Source organism: Heterocephalus glaber, unplaced genomic scaffold (genome assembly GCF_053883595.1).
Source record: "Heterocephalus glaber isolate CG9 unplaced genomic scaffold, H.glaber_assembly_v1.0 deba00001449, whole genome shotgun sequence".
Taxonomy (NCBI): domain Eukaryota; kingdom Metazoa; phylum Chordata; class Mammalia; order Rodentia; family Bathyergidae; genus Heterocephalus; species Heterocephalus glaber.
In genome coordinates, this window is record NW_028258300.1 from 519507 (window position 1) to 537505 (window position 17999).

Below are 17999 nucleotides of genomic sequence, written 5' to 3' on the forward strand. Positions count from 1 at the left end.
CGTGCAAATGAGGGAACTTGGATCTTGCTGTGAAGGGGTTAAAATCAGGAACCTCAACTGCTACTAAATCATAGTTTAAAAACAGATCTAGGGCCGGGGATTTAGCTCAGTGGTTTCGTCGCCTGCCTCACAAGCACAAGGACCCAAGTTTGATCCCCGGTACCAAAAAAAAAAAAAAAAAAAAAACAGATCTAATAATGTTGTCATTGTTGGTATCTGATTCCACAGCAGCATTTACTAAATTGGAAACAAAGGTTGCAACATGACAAAAAATTATGTAGTATTTACCAGCACCATTCAGTAATACAGCCTTAACCATACCTCCTTGAACTACTTCATAACTTGTCAAGAAGAGCAGTTTGCAGCAAGGGCATGTGGTGCCCATCTAGTATTAAAATTGCTTTGTCTTGGGCCAGGGATTTAGCTCAGTGGTTCCACTGCCTGCCTCACAAGCGCAAGGACCCAAGTTCAATCTCCAGTATCAAAAAATAAAAAAATAAATTGCTTTGTCTTAAAATTGAGCATGAGGATATTAAAAATCCATTGTGGGGGCCGCAATGGGTGCCTGCATGGGCCTGCCACACGTGGGAGGGCACTGGGAGGCCAGCAGTAGTCACTGCCGCTGTGGCCTCAGCTAGGCTGGCTTTGGACTCACTGGCACCCAAACCACACCATCTGTCTTCCCCAGCCCCAAGTCTACGGAACCCGCTCCCGCCGCTGCCGTCACTGATCTCGGCATGCCCATGATCACCTGGTGCCTTTCGGCGGTGCGAGGCCTCCACAGGACTCTTATCTGGATGCCACTTTAGTGCCAGTTTCTGATATGTCTTCTTGATGTCCTCAGAGTTGGTGGTTCCAGGGTTTTACTCAGAATGACATTAGGAAGAGAAGTGATGTCTCCTCTTCGGGCAGTATCTTCTTATACTACAAATGGCAGAAACGTTCTAAGATGGGATCTTCCACCAGAGCAAATTAGAACAAGAACTGAGGAACTAATTGTGCAGTCCAAACAGGTGTATGATACTGTTGGAATGCTGGAGATGGAGGAAGTCACTTACGAGAACTGCTTACAGGTGCTAGCGGATGTGGAAGTGACGTACATAGTGGAAAGAACCATGCTAGACTTCCCTCAGCATGTATCCTGTGACAAAGAAGTACAGGCAGCAAGTACAGAAGCAGACAAGAGACTTTCTCATTTTGATATTGAGATGAGCATGAGAGAAGATATATTTCAGAGAATTGTTCATTTACAGGTAAATGGTATTATGAATCCCTTTAAGGGGGGAGCTACAACCAAAAAGTAAGAACTTGTAAGCTAGAGCAGATATAGCTCAGTGGCAGAATACATGCTTTGCATACATGAAGCCCAGGATTCTATCCCCAGTACAAAGATGACCTTTAACCCAGGATTAAAAGTATTTGAATTCTCCAATGATTATAATAGTGAACATAACATAGTACTGTATAATGTTTTATTATATTGAATAGATTTACATTAAGTGCTAATTTCATTCACTTAAAATTAAAAACCAAGCCAGGTGTGGTAGTGCACACCTGTAATCACAGCACTCAGGAGGCTGAGGCTAGAGGATTGCAGTGAGTACAAGGCCAGCCTGAACTGTATAGCAAGACCCTGTCTCAAAAAAAAAAAGAAAGAAAGGAAGAAATTAAAGACCAAATGAGTAAGAGTGCACATCTGTAAATCTGAGGTTATTTGACCATCATAAACTATCATGTTCAAAGTTAAAAATCTCTGAATATTGCATGGTTTATATTAGAACAGGTCAATTAGAATCAAATAGAATTCAGTTATCTGTACATGCCTTGTGGATTTGGCTGTAATATTGATGACAGACTTGATAATGTACGCCAGTCATGCTCGCTGCTGTCATTCTTACATTTTTCAGTACTCACAGAAATTATGGATAATGTTCTATGTGGGTCTGTTTTGAATACTTTGATCTTTTTATCAACAATGTTAATTTGCCTCCCAGAATATTCATCATGTCTTTGTTTTAAATTTTTATTTTCCTGACACCTTAGCAGTTTTTTTGGGAAAAGTGTTTTAATGTGCTAGGCATTTTTTATTATGCATATTTCTTTCTGTAAAATTGCAAAAAAAACACATGGTTTGTCTCTTTTTATGGCAATTTGATGTAAAACTGCTTTTTAATTTGCAACTCTAGAGACTATGCAATCAAGACTTTGTTTAGACATGTAAGATGTACATGGTTTTTATTTTCTTATGTTGAACAATCATTTTTTTACCCTATAATTCATAATCATCAGTATGGTTCAGAATAGTGAAACCTGGCATTTTAAAAATAACATAAATAAAAATAAAATAAGTATACGATTAAAAAAAATCCATTGTGAGGAAGACCGCTTATCTCAGAGTGAAGATACTTAAAAATTAAATGACCCAAACCCTCCAACTTTGAAGCTAAAGAAGGTAAACCTCTCCATTATTGCAGTACAATTATTACTGTGGGATCTGCTGAGTGAATAGACCATCTAGTTTTTAATTTATTAGACTATTTCTACCGATGCCATGCTTCAGGATGGGGGAGGGAAACTACCTGACTCAAGAGTCTGAGAAATAAATCTCTTTTGTTCTTCTACGCTGCAGTGGAACAACTTTAACAGGGTTGTGGCATTTCCTTTCCTTTATAAAACATGCCCAGCAAACTGCACCAGTTAACTACAGTTTGGTAAATTGTTACGTTCACAATTGTGACATCTGCAATGCTTTATAAAGTAACTAATTTAATAAAATTACTATTGTGAGGACTTAAATTCTGTGTTACATCCCAAGAGATATTTTTGGAGAGCACAGAACACAGCTTTTGGGATTAAAGTTATCTATATACTTACTAAAGCTTAATCAACAATTAATCACGAATGATGTGCTAGGTTGTTAATAGTGTCACCACAGAGCAACTCAGCTATAAGGCTATTTATTTGGGACATTATTTTGTTGTTTAGATACTAAGGCTTAATTAAGTAGTATAAGAACTATTTATTTGGAGTAATGGAGCCTACAACTCAGGTTATGGTTACAAGCATAAACTGGGATCTTTATCTTGTCCTAAGTGATTTAACAAGATTTGTTGGTTTATCTTTTTTTGTTCCAATTATCACAACCAGAGCAAAAAAAAATTTATTTCCATAGGAAAGAGGATCCTCAGCTCTGTAGACTTAAGTGTAAAAGAGGTCCACTTGAATGAGTTAGTGAATTAATAGAAGACCTGACTACTCAGCAATAATTATATCAAATACTGTTTTAAGGCAGACAAGGGCTAAGATTTCCTTAGCAGTAATGACATATGCAGAATTTAAAATCTATTTTATTATAGAAAGATCAGCTTCTAACAAATGAAACTCTATCACCTGTTCCTTAACTGTGTAAATAGTATTAAATTTCTCTGAAACTGGAAAAAAAAAAGAATAGAGGGTTCTGTAGGAAAACGGATGTACTCTGAGACCATAACGTTAAGTGAAATAAATCAGACACACAAGCTTAAATATTGAGACACCCAAAATATAAATGAAGAGCTAAATAAAAGACAGATAGTAGGAAATAGGGAGACGGCTCTTTTGCAAAAGAGAAGAGGATCAAGAAAAGGAGAGAAGGGCCGGGAATTTAGCTCAATGGTTCCGCTGCCTGCCTCGCAAGTGCAAAGTGCCAAGTTCGATCCCCGGTACCAAAAAAAAAGAAAGAAAAAAGAAAAAGAGGGAAGGGAAGAGAGGGGAAGAGAAGACAAAAGGATGAAAAAATAATTAAGATGTGTTGTATACATGTACACACAAAAAATGTAATCATTACATACTGCTATCGTGTATTAATAAAAAAATAGCACGTTCTGGAAGACAGAGTTTTACTACACACCAGTCAACTCAGTGATGAGCTCTCAAGCTGCATTTACCAGAAGAAAAGTGTTTAGGTACAAAAACTCTCACCAGGGCTGGGGATTTAGCTCAGTGGTTCCGCTGCCTGCCTTGGAAGCACAAGGTCCTGAGTTTGATCCCCAGTATCAAAAAAAAAAAAAAAAAGAAAGAAAACTACAAAAACTCTCACCAGGCATAGTGGCATGTACCTGTAATCCCAGCTACTTGGGAGGTTGAGACAGGAGGACTGCATAAGCCCAGCCTGCACAACTCAGACGGGCTATGTCTAAATAAATAAGGCAGGGGGTGTAGCTCAGTGCTCCTTGCGTTAAATCCCCAGTATGGGGCAGGGAGCCTCTCTTCCAGGGTCCAAAAAGGCCACCGGGAGCAGACTCAAGCTAGGCTCCTGGTACCACATTCTAAAGGATCCTGGCAGCCCACATCCTGAGAATAGTCCCCAAGGCTGGTGGGCTGGCTGATGGCCTCTAGATGGTAGGCTCACAGGCTTCCAGTGCCTGAGGCCTCCCAGAGTAGGACCAGGACCAAGGAGGAAGCTGGAGGGGACAGCTTTCACATAACAGAAAGTAGTAAGCTCCCTGTCACTAGAGGCATCTGGGGCAGACTGGAGACCTTCTGCCGAGAACACTTTCCGGGGGCAGATGGATCTCGTATATGGTGTGGAAAATGAAAAGTGTATTTATTATGAACCTATATGAATTAGAACACACCGAATTATCTCACTGAATCTTCAACATTTTTACAGATGACAGATTGAGGCTTAGGAAGGAGAAATGCTTTGCTCTCAGTTTGCAGGGCCAGTTGACCCAAAGCAGGGTTTGGAACCCAGATCTGCCCAACTCCAAAGCTCCTTCCTCTCACTCCCAATTTTTAACTTTAACTATCGCAGTCTTTAGCAAGAAGAGTTTCAGTCCTCTCTGGACTTCTTCCTCCTGTGAGATGAGCAGGTCTTGGTTTTTCCATCTGTAAGCTACGTCTTGGGAAACAGGAGGCCCTGGCCAAGATGGTGGCGGCCCATCCACAGCATAAGGGGCCAAGGCCAACGGAGCACATCCCTGCCCCAGGCAGTCCCAAAGCCACCTTGCCTAGCCATTCCCACTGCTCCAGCTGCTAAACTGGACAGAAGCCCAGGGCACATTTTAAGCTCTCCCCAGGTCCTTGCTGCTTCTGAAGAGCGGATTGGGAAGCATTATGGGGACATGGGCAGAGCACCAGACGAGGCATAAGAAGGAACCCTGGCTTCCGTCACCTCAGGCAAGTCTCTCCACATCCCTAGGCCCTGCCTTCCTTCGTGCAAAATGGAATCAATCCATCTACCTGGTCCAGTTCAGAGCTGTATGGGGTTCTCCCTGCAATGCCCTCTCACATTCCATTCTATGAATTCCTCCTTTGACTCCCTGGAGTCGAAGCTGTGAAGTCACCTACTCTGTGAAGTCTTCCTGATCACTTTCATTCCCCACCCTAGAGCTCACTCTGCGCTCCTCTTGCACCAGGCAACCCTTATCCTTGGACTATTTATGTAACTGCAGGTCTTGGAGTAGGCGCCATGTGTGTCCAGCTGCAGGCTGGTGAGCTGGACTGACAGCAAGGCCCCTCTGCCAAGCCAAACCCAGCATGCCCTTTGAGGTCCTGCAGATTCCCATGAGCTCTGCCTGCAGCCTTGGATGCCGTGCAGTGCACCACCTGCTCCTCTCCTCTCCCTCTCCCACAGACCACAGTCTTCTCTCCCCTTTCCAAGCCCACACTGCCCAGCTCATGGCTGGGTACACAGCAGGACCATGACTGCTCACAGCCAGATGTCCCCTGTGGCAAGAGTGCCCTGGAGTAGTAGCAGCCCTGCCCTCCCCTCTGCTGGGACTGACGAGACTGAGGCAGGACAGGCTCCCCTCCCCCAGCCCAGCCTGGCCACACTATCCCAGGTCCCTGCCAGGCCAGGCCACTCTAGCTCGAGCGCACTCATGCTGAGCTGGCAGGCACTCCGTGTTCCCCAACATCTCATGCCTATAAAGGCCAGTGTGGCGCCAGTGGTGATGGAAGCTTCGTTCCAGTCTGGGTCCCCCATGAACCCCATCTCTCTGAGCCCACACTCAGCGGAACCGCCTGTCCACAGCCACCCACTGCACTCTGCTGTCAGTGGGACCCCAGGGTGGTTTAGAGATAGTGGTGTGAGACAGGGGCCACCTACCCAGGGACAACAGTCTCAGGCAGTGCAGAACCAGTCCATGCCGGCAGTTTTACCACGTGTACAGAGAGGTGGCACAGGGTAGGCGAGACCTGGCTTCAAGCCCTAGCTCCTCCCTCCTTCAGGAAGCCCTCCCAGGTGTCCATTCCAATGGCCCTGGTCTATGGGCATCCACTACTCCTTGAGCTACCCATGCTTCTCCTACGAAACTGGGATTTCCTCCCAGGCAGGAACAGATATGTTCTGAGTCATCCACCTCAGGGCTGGTGACAGAGCAGCAACAGTGAGCATTTGTAGGGTGGACAAATGGATTTAAAACACAAAAGAACAAAGCTCAACCACCTACGCTTATACTTCTCTAGAGTGAGGACTCAGCCAACTTCCACCATGCACACCCTGAGGGCCATGCATGACCCCTGGAGAACAGCAGATGCGATGTCTGAGAGATGGCAGGAATGCACCGAGGCCTGGGTGGCCAGCTCCTCCCCAAGGCCAGGCCAAAGGATCAGCTGAGATGGGGAATGTCACAAGCCAGGGGCAAGGGTGGTGTGGACCAGGACTACCAAGGTGTGGTCCACAGCCCAGCGGCATCTCGGTCACCAGAAATGCAAGCACTCTGACCACATCCCAACCCTATGGAGGGAGTCTCAGGACAGAGCCCAGGAACCTGGGATTGAACAAGCCTGCCGGGGATTTCTATGCAGGGTCATTAAGAGCCAGTTCCCACCACAGCTGAGTCACCTCAGTTCTCCCTGTCCCTGTTTCCACCTATTAAAAAATGGGGACGAAGACACCCAGCAGGGAACCCTGCAGCTCCATGCTAGCAGGGATGCAGCAGTGACACAGGTCCAGGATAAAGGCACATTGTCCCCTGGGGACTGAAATGATGCTGCCCCAAGGGATGCCAGGCTCACAGCCCCGTCAAAGCTGGCAGGAACCCACAAGCTCCAATCCACACAGAGGAAACTCAGGCCCAGAGCAGGCCAAGACTGGCTGGAAGTCACCCAGCAGTGAAGTGTGAGCCAAGCCTGGGGTGCAGCCTTCTAGGGAGATTTCAAGTAGAAGTGTCCTTCAGGACCTCTCCGTCATCACGGCCCAGGGGCAGTGGGGACGGGCCCCCCGCAGACAGCACTGCTGGCTCAGTACTCCTGACTCAGTACTGCCGACTTGCCCTTGGCCAAGAGCCTCGCACAGGCTGCAGGCCAGGCAGAGGATGACAGCATCTCACCAGCAATAGCCTGTGTCTCGTGTTAAAGGAGGGAGAGAGGGTCTGCACAACCCCAGCAACCTGGAGTACCCCAACCCTGACTCACACCCTCATTCCGGTACTCACTCAACAATTAGCACTGTGCTGGTGACTTTAATCTTAGTAAGGACAAGAAAATCATTCCACTTTTAGAGATGAGGCTCAGAGACGTCTGGTGACTTGTCTGTGGTCACACAGCCCGAGCACAATGGTCTGACATGGACGCCCTTGCTCCACCCACGCCCCTGCTACTTCCTGAATCAGAAGCTCAGGTTTGTTCCTGGCTCAGCCCCAAATGAGGGCCTGACTTTGGGTAAGTCACAGCCCCGCTCTGAGTGAACCTCAATCTATCTCCCAGGCCTGCCTGGGACTGTGGAGACACGCGGGTGTCACTGTTAACAGGAGGCACAGAGCAGCGGGTCCAGGCTCAAACTGTGTCTTCAGAATCCTAACTGGCTGCTTCTGTCATGGCTGGCACCATCCTGCCACCTCCGTCGCTGTAACCTCCCCATCACCACTCCACAGAACCCCATACTCTCCCTTCCACCCCCTCTCCACCTGGCCCGAAAGTCCCAGCCGGAGCCAGCAGCCACCAGGACCCTGGTCCAAGTGTCCTCAGGCAACAGAAGGCAGAAAAGATTCTGATTTAAAACTTCTTGAACAGAACCTTCTTTTATTTTGAGAAAGAAGAAATCATAGATTTGGTTCAGGAACAAAAAATTCATCCTTGGGTTCAGTTTGGGATTCAGCAAATTAGCATCATTTGCTCTGGTTTGGGGTTTGAGGTTTTGGTCAAGTCTGTGGGAAACAACAATTGGGGACACCCCGCTCCACAGGCCCCAGAAGTGTCAGGCTCACTGGCTCCATCTGAGGACCAAGGGAGAAGGAAAGATCCTGCAGGGAGTCTGGTTCCCCTTCTGTCCGAGAGCACTCAGCCCAGGCATGGACAGAGAAGTGTCGCCTGTCCCCAGCTCAGTGTCCTCCTCCCTGTGTTGGGCCATCTGCCTTTCCCTCTCCTGGGACAGCAACCCAGTCTGGAACCTCCACATCTGAGACCCCACCGCATCCCGCCAGGCCTGCCCTGGTCTTCCCAGCGACCTGTCCCCCTCACACCACACTGCCCCATGCCCAGCTCAGCCCCACTGCGCCACAAACATGTCCCTTACAGAAAATCAGGCTGAACCAAGCTAGGCTACAGGACCTCCCTTCCAGTTTTCCAGGTTTGCGTCCTGCGGCCCCACTCACCTCCCAGCGTGCCCTCTAGCACCCTCTAGGGCCCAGCCAGGGCCAGTCCCTCCCGTTCTGCCTTGCCTCCATTTAGGAGTTTCAAAACCCTGGAAGTAACACTACTCACACTTGCCTTGTACTGGAAAAAACACTGATTTTGCCAAACATGCCTGCAAGCCCCACTCTCTGGCCTCTCTGAGCCTCATCTGCAAAATGGGAATGTTAATAATGCCTCTTTTGCAGGGTTTCAAGGATTAGGTGATGGGACATACAGCACTTGGCAGAGCCCCAGGCACCCAGTAGGTACCCACAAAATCCGAGTTCTTCCCCACTCCAGGAGTGTCTCCCTTGGAGGACAGCACCTACCACCTTCCATAGGTCTAATCACAGGGTGATGAGAGGCTCTGTGCTCGGGCTGCCTTCCTCACCAAGGGTGCGATTTGCAGCTTAGTTATAATGGATAACTAGTTAACAACTGCTTGACCACTTTCCACCAACCAGCAACACTGATGGAAGCAGAGGCTCCTTGTGCACAGGCGCAGTGCTGAGCCCATCTCTCAGGGGAGTAAACTGAGGCACATAGCAGCCAGAAGCTTGCCAGGGTCCCCCGTGCAGGGGTGACAGGGCTGGGCCTGGAATTCAGGTCTGCCTGCCCTGAGAGACAGCCTTGCCTCACCCACACCTAAGCCTGTTCCCAAAAGCTCTGTTCCTTGGCCTGGCCATCAGAGCAAGCAACGGACAGCCAGAGGAAAAATAGCCCAGTTTGGATGGCAACAAAAATGTGGGTTTTTCTTGCTAAACAAATTAGTTTACATCTGGTGATGTGCAAATAAATAGAGGGGCCCAGACCAGACATCTCCCAAGGCCTGGGCCCCACTCCGATTGGACCCAGCCCCAGGCACCTGAGAAGAGCACCCTCGCTCCTCACGGCTCTCATGCCATCCTTGGGATCTGCCTCACCTCCTTCCCTCCTCTCACAGCTTCGCTGCAGCACCTCAAGGAATGCCTGCCTGGGGCGGCTCCTCCCATCCCTCTCCCTCTTGGGAGGAGCAGGCTCTGGTGTTTACCTCCCAACACCCTGCACTGAGGCCTCCACATCCTCCCCTGGCCTCGGTCTCCTTGTCTGTGAACTGGGAACAATGACCCCTGCCTGCCAGAGCCCTAGGGAGAATAAAATACCCGAGGCCCCTGCCTCGGTGCCTGGCATTTAGAAAAGGACCTGGAAATGGGCCACAGCTGGTCATCCCACTGCACAGATGACATTAGGTCACTTGCCAGGCGTGAGGCAGCAAGCCAAGTTTCTGGGCCCCAGCCCCAGTACTTTCTAGTTCACACTAAGGGGGAAAACTGGTACCTGATCCCTCACTGCAGGGTGGGGGCAGGGCTGCGAGACACACAGAGGCCACAGGGCCAGCCCACAGCCTGCCCAGTGCACAAGCCCCGCAACTGTGCATTTCTCCCGGGGCTTAAACAGAAATGTCACCTGGTCCCAAGAGCCAGGACACAGTCCCAGCCGGCTGCAGCAGGGCAAGAGTGAAGGCCCTAATCTGGGCAAGCTGAAGGAGGAGAAAGTCCTCACCCTCTCTGGACCTCAATCTTCTTAACTGTAAAGGAAAGCAGTGGACACACAGGTCCCCAGGGGCCCTTCCCAGCTAAAAAATTTGGCCTCTCTGGACCCAACTTTCTGATCTATTTCTACTGTCCAGTGGGGTACACCAGTGGTCCCAGTTCCAAACCAGGAAAACCTAAAACTACTCCTCCACCCTCTGAGCCTCGGCAGCCTGGGAAGTCACCCTATTTCCTGTGTCTTCTCCGCACCAGACCCGGGTCCCCTGTCACTGCAGCCTGGGTTCTCAGGCACAGTGACAGTGGAAGGACGTGGGGAGCAGCCTCTTGGCTCCTTTACCTCCCTCCCTTAGCTCCCTGCAAGCAGGGGCCTCTGGTAGGAAGGGGAAGGGGTCCATCCACCAGCGGGGGGAGGCAGCAGCCACGAGTGCCCCAGCAGCTGGATGACTGTGGGAGCCGTGTCCACAATTAAAATAAACCCCCAAACAGCCTTAAAATAACTACAAGGCATTTCAGGAAGATGTACTGTTGAATTTACTGTTTGTTTACTGAGACAATCTGAGCTGGGTTTCAGATGAAAGGAGGAGGGGAGACCAGATGCGAGGCTGCACATCTGACCTGCAGCATCTGCTGCTCCGGCAGAAGCCCTGGTGCTGAAGGGTGGGGGTGCCCAGAATGAGGTGGTGAAGACCCAGAGCCCCAGACCCCAGCCCAGACCACAGCGACCCCACAAAGCCACTTCCTCCGTCTATACAGGGCCCAGACAGAGGCTTGCATCTTGACTTTGGAAGCACAGAGATGAAAGTTCGAATCCCAAGAATGCATCCCCAGACAACTTCCTGCACTGCTCAGAGCCTGCCACACCAGGACAGTGTTGTGCCCATCCTGGCATTAGGGAGGAGGCCTGCAAACCCCATACAGCAGAGGACACGGGACTCCGGGGCCAGTGACCCTACTCTGAGACGCCACTATCCAGCTCATTATCTTTGTTGTAAATCGAACACTTAGGCTGAAGATCACCTGCCCTCCTACCACTGAGGTAGCCTGGCCCTGGCCCCTGATCTCACAGCAATCAGGGCAGCCTGATACAGCAAGTGTGGAAACCACCTGTTTCCTTACCTGCCCCTGCCCAGGTCACATGCCTGTGAACTCTGCAAGGTCAGCACCAGGTTGGGTTCTCTGGGTTCCCAGTACTTGGCCCGAAGCTGGGCCCGGAGCGCTCACCGAATGAAGAAAGGAAGCAGGGAGGTCTCTATCCACTCCTCTCACAGGAAGGGTCGGACAGATGTCTATCCTGTCGCAGCTACTAAGAGCTTCAAAACTTCATTTCTGATACAGCATTTTCCCTTAATATCCTCATTAAAAAAGGTAAGAAGAGAGATTTCCATCATAGCACTTCCAGAGAAACAAAAGAATTAAGGAAACGTACTTCCTTATTCTCAAGTCCACCTTCTTTGGCAGGAAGCAGGTGCTATCTATTTCATGAGCACGGGGCCTGCTACCCACTGGCACCAGGACCAGAGTGGAACACTGGGACAAAGGAGCCACCACAGACATCTGCTGCTGACTGGGCTGTGTTAACCTCGGGCAAGATACCTAACCTCTCTGAGCCTATTCCTTCTCTGAAATATAAATGACATGGATCTGTAGGGGAATCACCCTGCTCATACAAGAAAAGGTTTTAAAACTCACATGACCAGAACACAAATCCTATCTGGGGGACTGGTACGGGCAAGTATACGTATGATGTGCCCGACACATGGGTGTGAATGAGTAAATAAGTGCATGGCACCCCAAATCAAAGCCATGCTTAAAGACCAATTCTCCCTAATAAGTCAGCAGGATGAATAAAATACCAGATCTGACCCCACTGCTGTTTAAGTGAGCAGAGCAGAACATGACTGGAGACGTGGAATTCACTGTGTGCAAGAGTTTTTTCTTTGCAGCACTCAAGGTGAACTTCTCTGAGAGATGGCACGCGCATCACCACCCTCTGACACGTCCACACTGAGGCAGACAGTTGAACTGGTGTTTCCCAGGCCTGGGGCCGAACCACAGCAACGCTGTGTGCCCCTCTTCCCAACCAAGGGTCCACACGGGCCTCTAAGCTGCTCAAGTTAAAGAAGAGGTGCCACTCTTCCACTGCCCTAGCCCCTCCATGTGCGCAGGGTGGCAGGCAAGGCTCCTCCTGAGTGCACAGCTGTGTGACAACGCGGGCCCGAGCACACCTATGAGTACTGGACATGGTTATTGGCACATGGCACGCCCTTCCCCAGCACTGCTCATCAGAACGAGGAATGCAGCCTACAGTGGCCAAAGATCCGGCTGGCACAGCTGGCTCACTGAGGCCATGACAGGGACCCACTGTCCCCTGCCTGGGCTATTGCAACAGCCCTGTCACTGCCAAGCTGCTGCAGGACAAAGCCAAGAGGGTGGAATATACTGGCCAGTGCCAAGACAGGGGCCTGGCGCCATGGCAGACACTTGGGAGAATTCATATAAAGCTGTGAGCAGAAGAGAAATGGACACTGCCAGAGGGGCAAGTGGTGTCCAGTCATAAGCAGCAAAGAAAGAACATGCGTAGGCTCTCTGGACTGGACTTCCTGAACCTCCTCAGCCCCATGAGGGGTTTATTTCCAAGGACTGCTGAGGGGCAGCAGGTAAGCAGGGCCTGAGCCTGTCTCCCCTCCCACGGACTTGAGAAGTGCCCTGGGCTCCAGGTGACACAGAGAGGGCTCACCCTCAGGGAGCTGCCAACAGACATCTCTCCCCTCCCAAGTGGGCTCAGGGGATAGCAGGTTCAGGCAGGTGCAGGGCCTGGGCCTCAAAGCCCCTCTCCACTCTCGAACCCACTTCTTTTTTTTTGGGTACTGGGAATCGAACTCGTGTCCTTGCACTTTCGAGGCAGGCGGCAGAACCACTGGGCTAAATCTCTGGCCCTCGAATCCACTCTTTGCAGAGCCTCATACACGCAGTCAGCTGTTGGCTCCTTCTCTCGGCAGCTTCTCTGACCACCTCCCCGCCCATCCCACACTTGTGTGCTCAGTTTATGCTACACTAACTTAAACCACTTTGTAGGCTACTTTGCAAGTATTCTTCATCTTCCAACTAATTCATCAGCTCTTGGAGAATAAAGGAAATTTGAAATCGCTGTGCTGCATGCAATAAAGTCTTGGCATGAGCCACCAGGGCCATCACAGTGCCACACAAATGTCCCTTGCTGTAAAAGTGCAGAGCCCCGTCTCCTCTCCACAACCCTTCAACACCCGGCCCCAGGACCCACCCGCCACTGCTCAGAAGCCACCAGCAGAGCCCAGCCCTGGTGGCAGGGATGAAAGGTGCGTCCCCTTCATGCCCTGTGAGGAGCTCAGAGTCTGGCAGAGTCTGGCAGTGGCCCCGTCTCTACCTCCCCCTAGAGCTGCACCAGAAACAAACTGAGCACCCTGAGAACAGCCCCTTCCTCCAGGGGCTGCTTTCCATAAGGGATGCTGGGGTTCAAGAGATGGGAAAGGCCCTGGAGGTGACCCTAAGTGCTGGTGCTACAGGCTGGTGATTAGAATCCACCATGCTCCAGTCTGTCCTCAGGAGCAATAACCACAGAGTCAGGGGGCCAGGTGAGGAGGGGAAAACCAGGAAAGCCTTCACCTTCAGTTATTGGGGGGCGGGGGGGGGGGGACAACAGAGTGCAACAGGAGCTCGATGCATGGTATGAGAAAAGGAAGTAAGCAAAGATGTCTCAGACAACACCCACTGTACAGATGGGGAGACTGAGGGCCAGAAGAAAGAAAGCTCTGTCCCTGATATAATGATGGATCAAACACACATCCCTGACTTGAGCTCAGCACCCGGTAAAGGGTTAGAGAATAGCCAGGGGATCCCACAAATAAATACAAAATAAGCTCTGAAGGCAAGAAGGGCAGGACAGGGCTCCAAGAGCAGTCAAGGAGGGCTTCCCTGCGGAAGTGGCATGAACTGAGACATGAAGAATGCATGCATATTAAGTGAGCAGAGGGAGGAGAAAGCATCCGGGTCAAGTGCAAAGGCACTGAAGCAGAAGGAAACAGGGAGGTAAGAGAAAGGAGAGTACAGACCTGCCAGCCTGAGTCTCACTTCTGGGGGACACCTTCCTCACTCCCCGACGCACACGGCTGGGAACACCTTGATCGCCTCCTGAGCATGTGGCCACAGCCATGTGACCCTCACCACAGGCCTGCAGCTTGCTGTGGAGCACACAGAGCAAGAGCACAGACTGGGGGCCCCGGCCTGTTTGTTTCCTGTGTGACCCAGCTGAGCTACTCTACCTCTGCGGCCTCATCTGTGAAATGGGGATAACCATGGTGTCACCTGCTGCAGAGTCTTCGTCCCGGCCTAACGAGGTCATCCACATAAATCACCTACTCTGTGTCTGACACAGAGTAACCGCCAAAGAGGTGAGCAGGTGCCATCTCCAGCTCCTCTGTTTCCAGCCCTAGCAGAAAGCCCGGTACAGGGAGGAGGGTGGAGTGAAGGATAGCTGAGCAAATACAGTTTCAGGAGAGCCACGGCAATATCCCAAAGAACGTGCCCCGGGAGGCCTCGAGCACCTGCCCACAGCCACGGCAAGGCTCGAAGTGGGTGGTCACTGCTGAGGGCGCTGCAGAGGCCATCTGCATCGGAAGGACCCGGATGGAAGGGCAGGGCTTTGCACAGTCCCTTCCGGGACTGAGATGCATGTCTGACCCACCAGGCTGCCAGAGCAGGGACAATTTTATAAAGCTCGGTTTCTTAATCAACCTTGTTCTGCTAGGGCTTAGCGTTGAATCCTTTCCCCAAATTGGACATTTATGGGCCTGGAGAAAAGAAAGAAGAGCAGCCTGGATGAAGTGTCCACATTCCAGCTGGGAGGTTAAGGGCTTTGGTGTTCCTTCCTGTTGAACTCCAAAAGCTCCTAGCCAGGCCGGGGCATGGCCACATCTCCCTCAGCTACCTCAAGTCTCTGAAGTCTCTCCAGCACTTCTTCCTATTGCACCTGCAACCCTCTGTGAGCACCAAGCAGAGGGAGGCTGCAGACAGCAATGTGAATGTGCTTTTCAAAACATTTTCATCCGAAGAGCTCCCTCCATCGGTGCAGATGGCTCATGGGGACCTCTGCAGGAAGACTCACTTTACACTGCAAGGGGAAGCAGTTAGTGGAAGTCAAATCCCTCCCTGGACAACTGCTTATTCAGAGAGAGGCCTGTCTTACAGAAGAGAAAATTGAGTTCCCTCCAGTGCCTGCTGAAGCACAGCTTGGTTTATTTTGCTGCTCCCAATCAAGAACCTTCAGTGGTTCCCTAGTGCCCACAGGGTCAAGACCAGGCTCTAGGCATTCACTCCCTTTTCTCCCCCGACAAATGTCCTTCCTGAAGCCACCATGTGAGCCTGGTGGAGTCTCGTGGCTCTCAGCACAAGTCCTGGGGCTTCTCCTAGGATAGGAAGTGGAGCCCCACCCTGCCTTCTCTTCACCAGCTGGATCTTTGGATCTGAGTGGATCCAAGGATATGGTCTTGCCCAGATCTGCGAACACAGCTGGACACAGCGCACAGAGAGGGTCACTACCACTAAGGACTCAGCCAGGAGAGGGACAAGCCAGAGGGATGGGGATGTGGGCAGGAGGTCAGGCAGGTTTCCTGGAGGAGGTGCCAGTGGATCCTGAAAGTCCACGGCGGCAGTAGGGAGGTGAGCCAGCAGGCTTGAGAAAGGGAAAGGGCAGGGCACCTGCCCCACCTGGCCCCTGTGGGACCTGTCTCCACCCACAGCTGCAGGGGCAAGCGGAGGCCACCGAGGGGGACGCACTGCCACACACGCCCCAGCAGCCCAAACCCATCGCAGCCCACGGACATACCATTCCTTGCGGCCGCCCTGCCTCGGAGGACCGTGTCCCCAGAGCGCCGTGGTGTCTGCGCAGCCTGCGCGATCTGTTATTATCCCCTGTCAGCGCTGCCGGCCTGTGTACATTCCTCCATAATGAGCCTGACCCTCCTCGGCAATGTTTAATCAGAGCCTAATCGACCCTGGCTTTGATCTCCTACATTTTCTGCAAAAACCCCAGTACCTGATTTTTACAATCTGATTACCAAGCTGGCTCTCCGAAGCCAAAATTACCCCGCGCCACAGAAATCCCTGCTGTGCTTTTTGGGTTTTTTTCTCCTCACTTCCAACAACTTATCTCCGGGGACAACTGTCACTGCTCCCCTTGCCTGTGACTGCCAGCCAGCTGCCCAAACTCCCTGGCCAGTTATACTGTCCCCACTTCCTGTCCCCTCCGGCCCTGTGATCTGTCCCCTACACTACAGCCAAGTCTAGTCAGAGCCACCAGGACCCCGAGCCACCTGGCCCTAGGAACTGCTCCCTGCTGACCCCGGTGCTGCACCAGGCCGTGACCTTCCTTCTCATGCACAGGTTCCGACACTGTCCTCCACCGGGGACCCCACCTCTTCCCCTCATTCACACCTCCCGGGCCCCCCACAGGGATGTAAGGGCATCTGTTCGGGTGTAAACTGCTTGAGGCAGCCAGGGGCCTCCTGCTTCCAGGGCTGGAGAAGGCAGAATGGGTGTTGGGTGGCGGGACCAGGTGTGGCCTCAGAGTGTCCTGGCATGGCTGGAGTAAATAGAAAGCCCCAGAAGCCCTAGAAGATTGTGTTCCTTTCCTCCTGCTACGACTCCCCTGTGTTCGCCGAGAGTGAGGCACCTGCAGGTGTGAAGGCCCGGGGAGCTGCGAGTCGCTTCCTTCCCTCCTCTGCCTGGCTCTGGCTCCAGCTCCCATCTTGGCTCTCTCTTCGCCTCCATCCTCAGCAAACCTTCCCCTGACTCCAGGAAATGCTGGATTCCAGCCCAGGCTCGGCCCCTCACGGTCTGTGTGACCTCGGCTAAGTCACTTGGCTTCTCTGAGCCTTGCTATCCTTGCCAGCATTGAAACAGCAGCGGGTGTGCGGCAGGCCCACTGTCCGGCCATCTGGCTGTCCCAATCTCAGGAAGCACCTCGTCAGATTCTCACTAGGGTCTGTTTTCTCTGCAAACGCCCCACAGGCGGGTGCTGCTCCCTCCTGTGCCTAGGAATGCAGCCTGGGCTGGCTGGGATGAATCCGTCTGGTCTATATTTTGACTTCTCCCTGCAAAATATGCCAGCACTTGGCAAGGGAAGGGCAGGGCAGCGGTGGCGAGGAGACCCGGGGCCTCTCCTTCCCTCCCCAAGCAGAGCAGGGCACCTTGAAGACAGCGGCCCTGTCCTCTACACTCCACCCTTCCTGCCCCACCACCCTTGGAACCTTCCACTCCTCCTCCAGGAAGCCTCCCCTGGCCTCCTGTGCCTGGGAGCCGGGACCTGGCCCCTAGCAGGCCTCGCTCGACTCCTCTGAAGTCTGACACTGACAGCAGGGCGACGAGTCTTGCTCTCCCCACTGCTGAATAAGTAAATACTGTTTTCAGTTTTTCACTGAGGATGTGGTTCTGCCCAATGGCAGAGAAGTCATCTGGGGGCACTGTGAGGACTCCAGGGGCACCTGCTGGTCTTCTCCCAGGTCAGGTCCCATGGATGCCAACACCCACGGAGCGGGAGAGCCAGGCATGGCAACTTTAGAAGTGGCACCACCTTGGCTTTGGTGGTACTTTGTGGTCCCTGAGCGCTTTCCCTCAGGCTTTCTGAGCTCTCCTTAGACAGCTCCCTGGGGCTCAGCAGGGTGTCCAGAGTACAGCAGGCACTCCCCACACAGCAAGGAGGAGGGGGCTCCAGCCCTGCCACATGGGGGGCTGGTGGGCATGGGTGAGGACCAAGGCTCAGGGGAGGCTCACAGAGGTGACATTTAAGCTGGACTTCGAGAAGCAGCCAGGAAGCACTGCAGCATGAATGTCAGG

The 17999-nt window shown here is 51.7% G+C and overlaps 1 protein-coding gene across 1 annotated transcript in view; it reads right to left on the minus strand.

Moving 5' to 3' along the window:
• Positions 1-17999, minus strand: part of Glis1 (GLIS family zinc finger 1) — a 196824-nt gene that overhangs the window by 138748 nt on the left and 40077 nt on the right. The gene's annotated exons all lie outside the window — the stretch shown is intronic.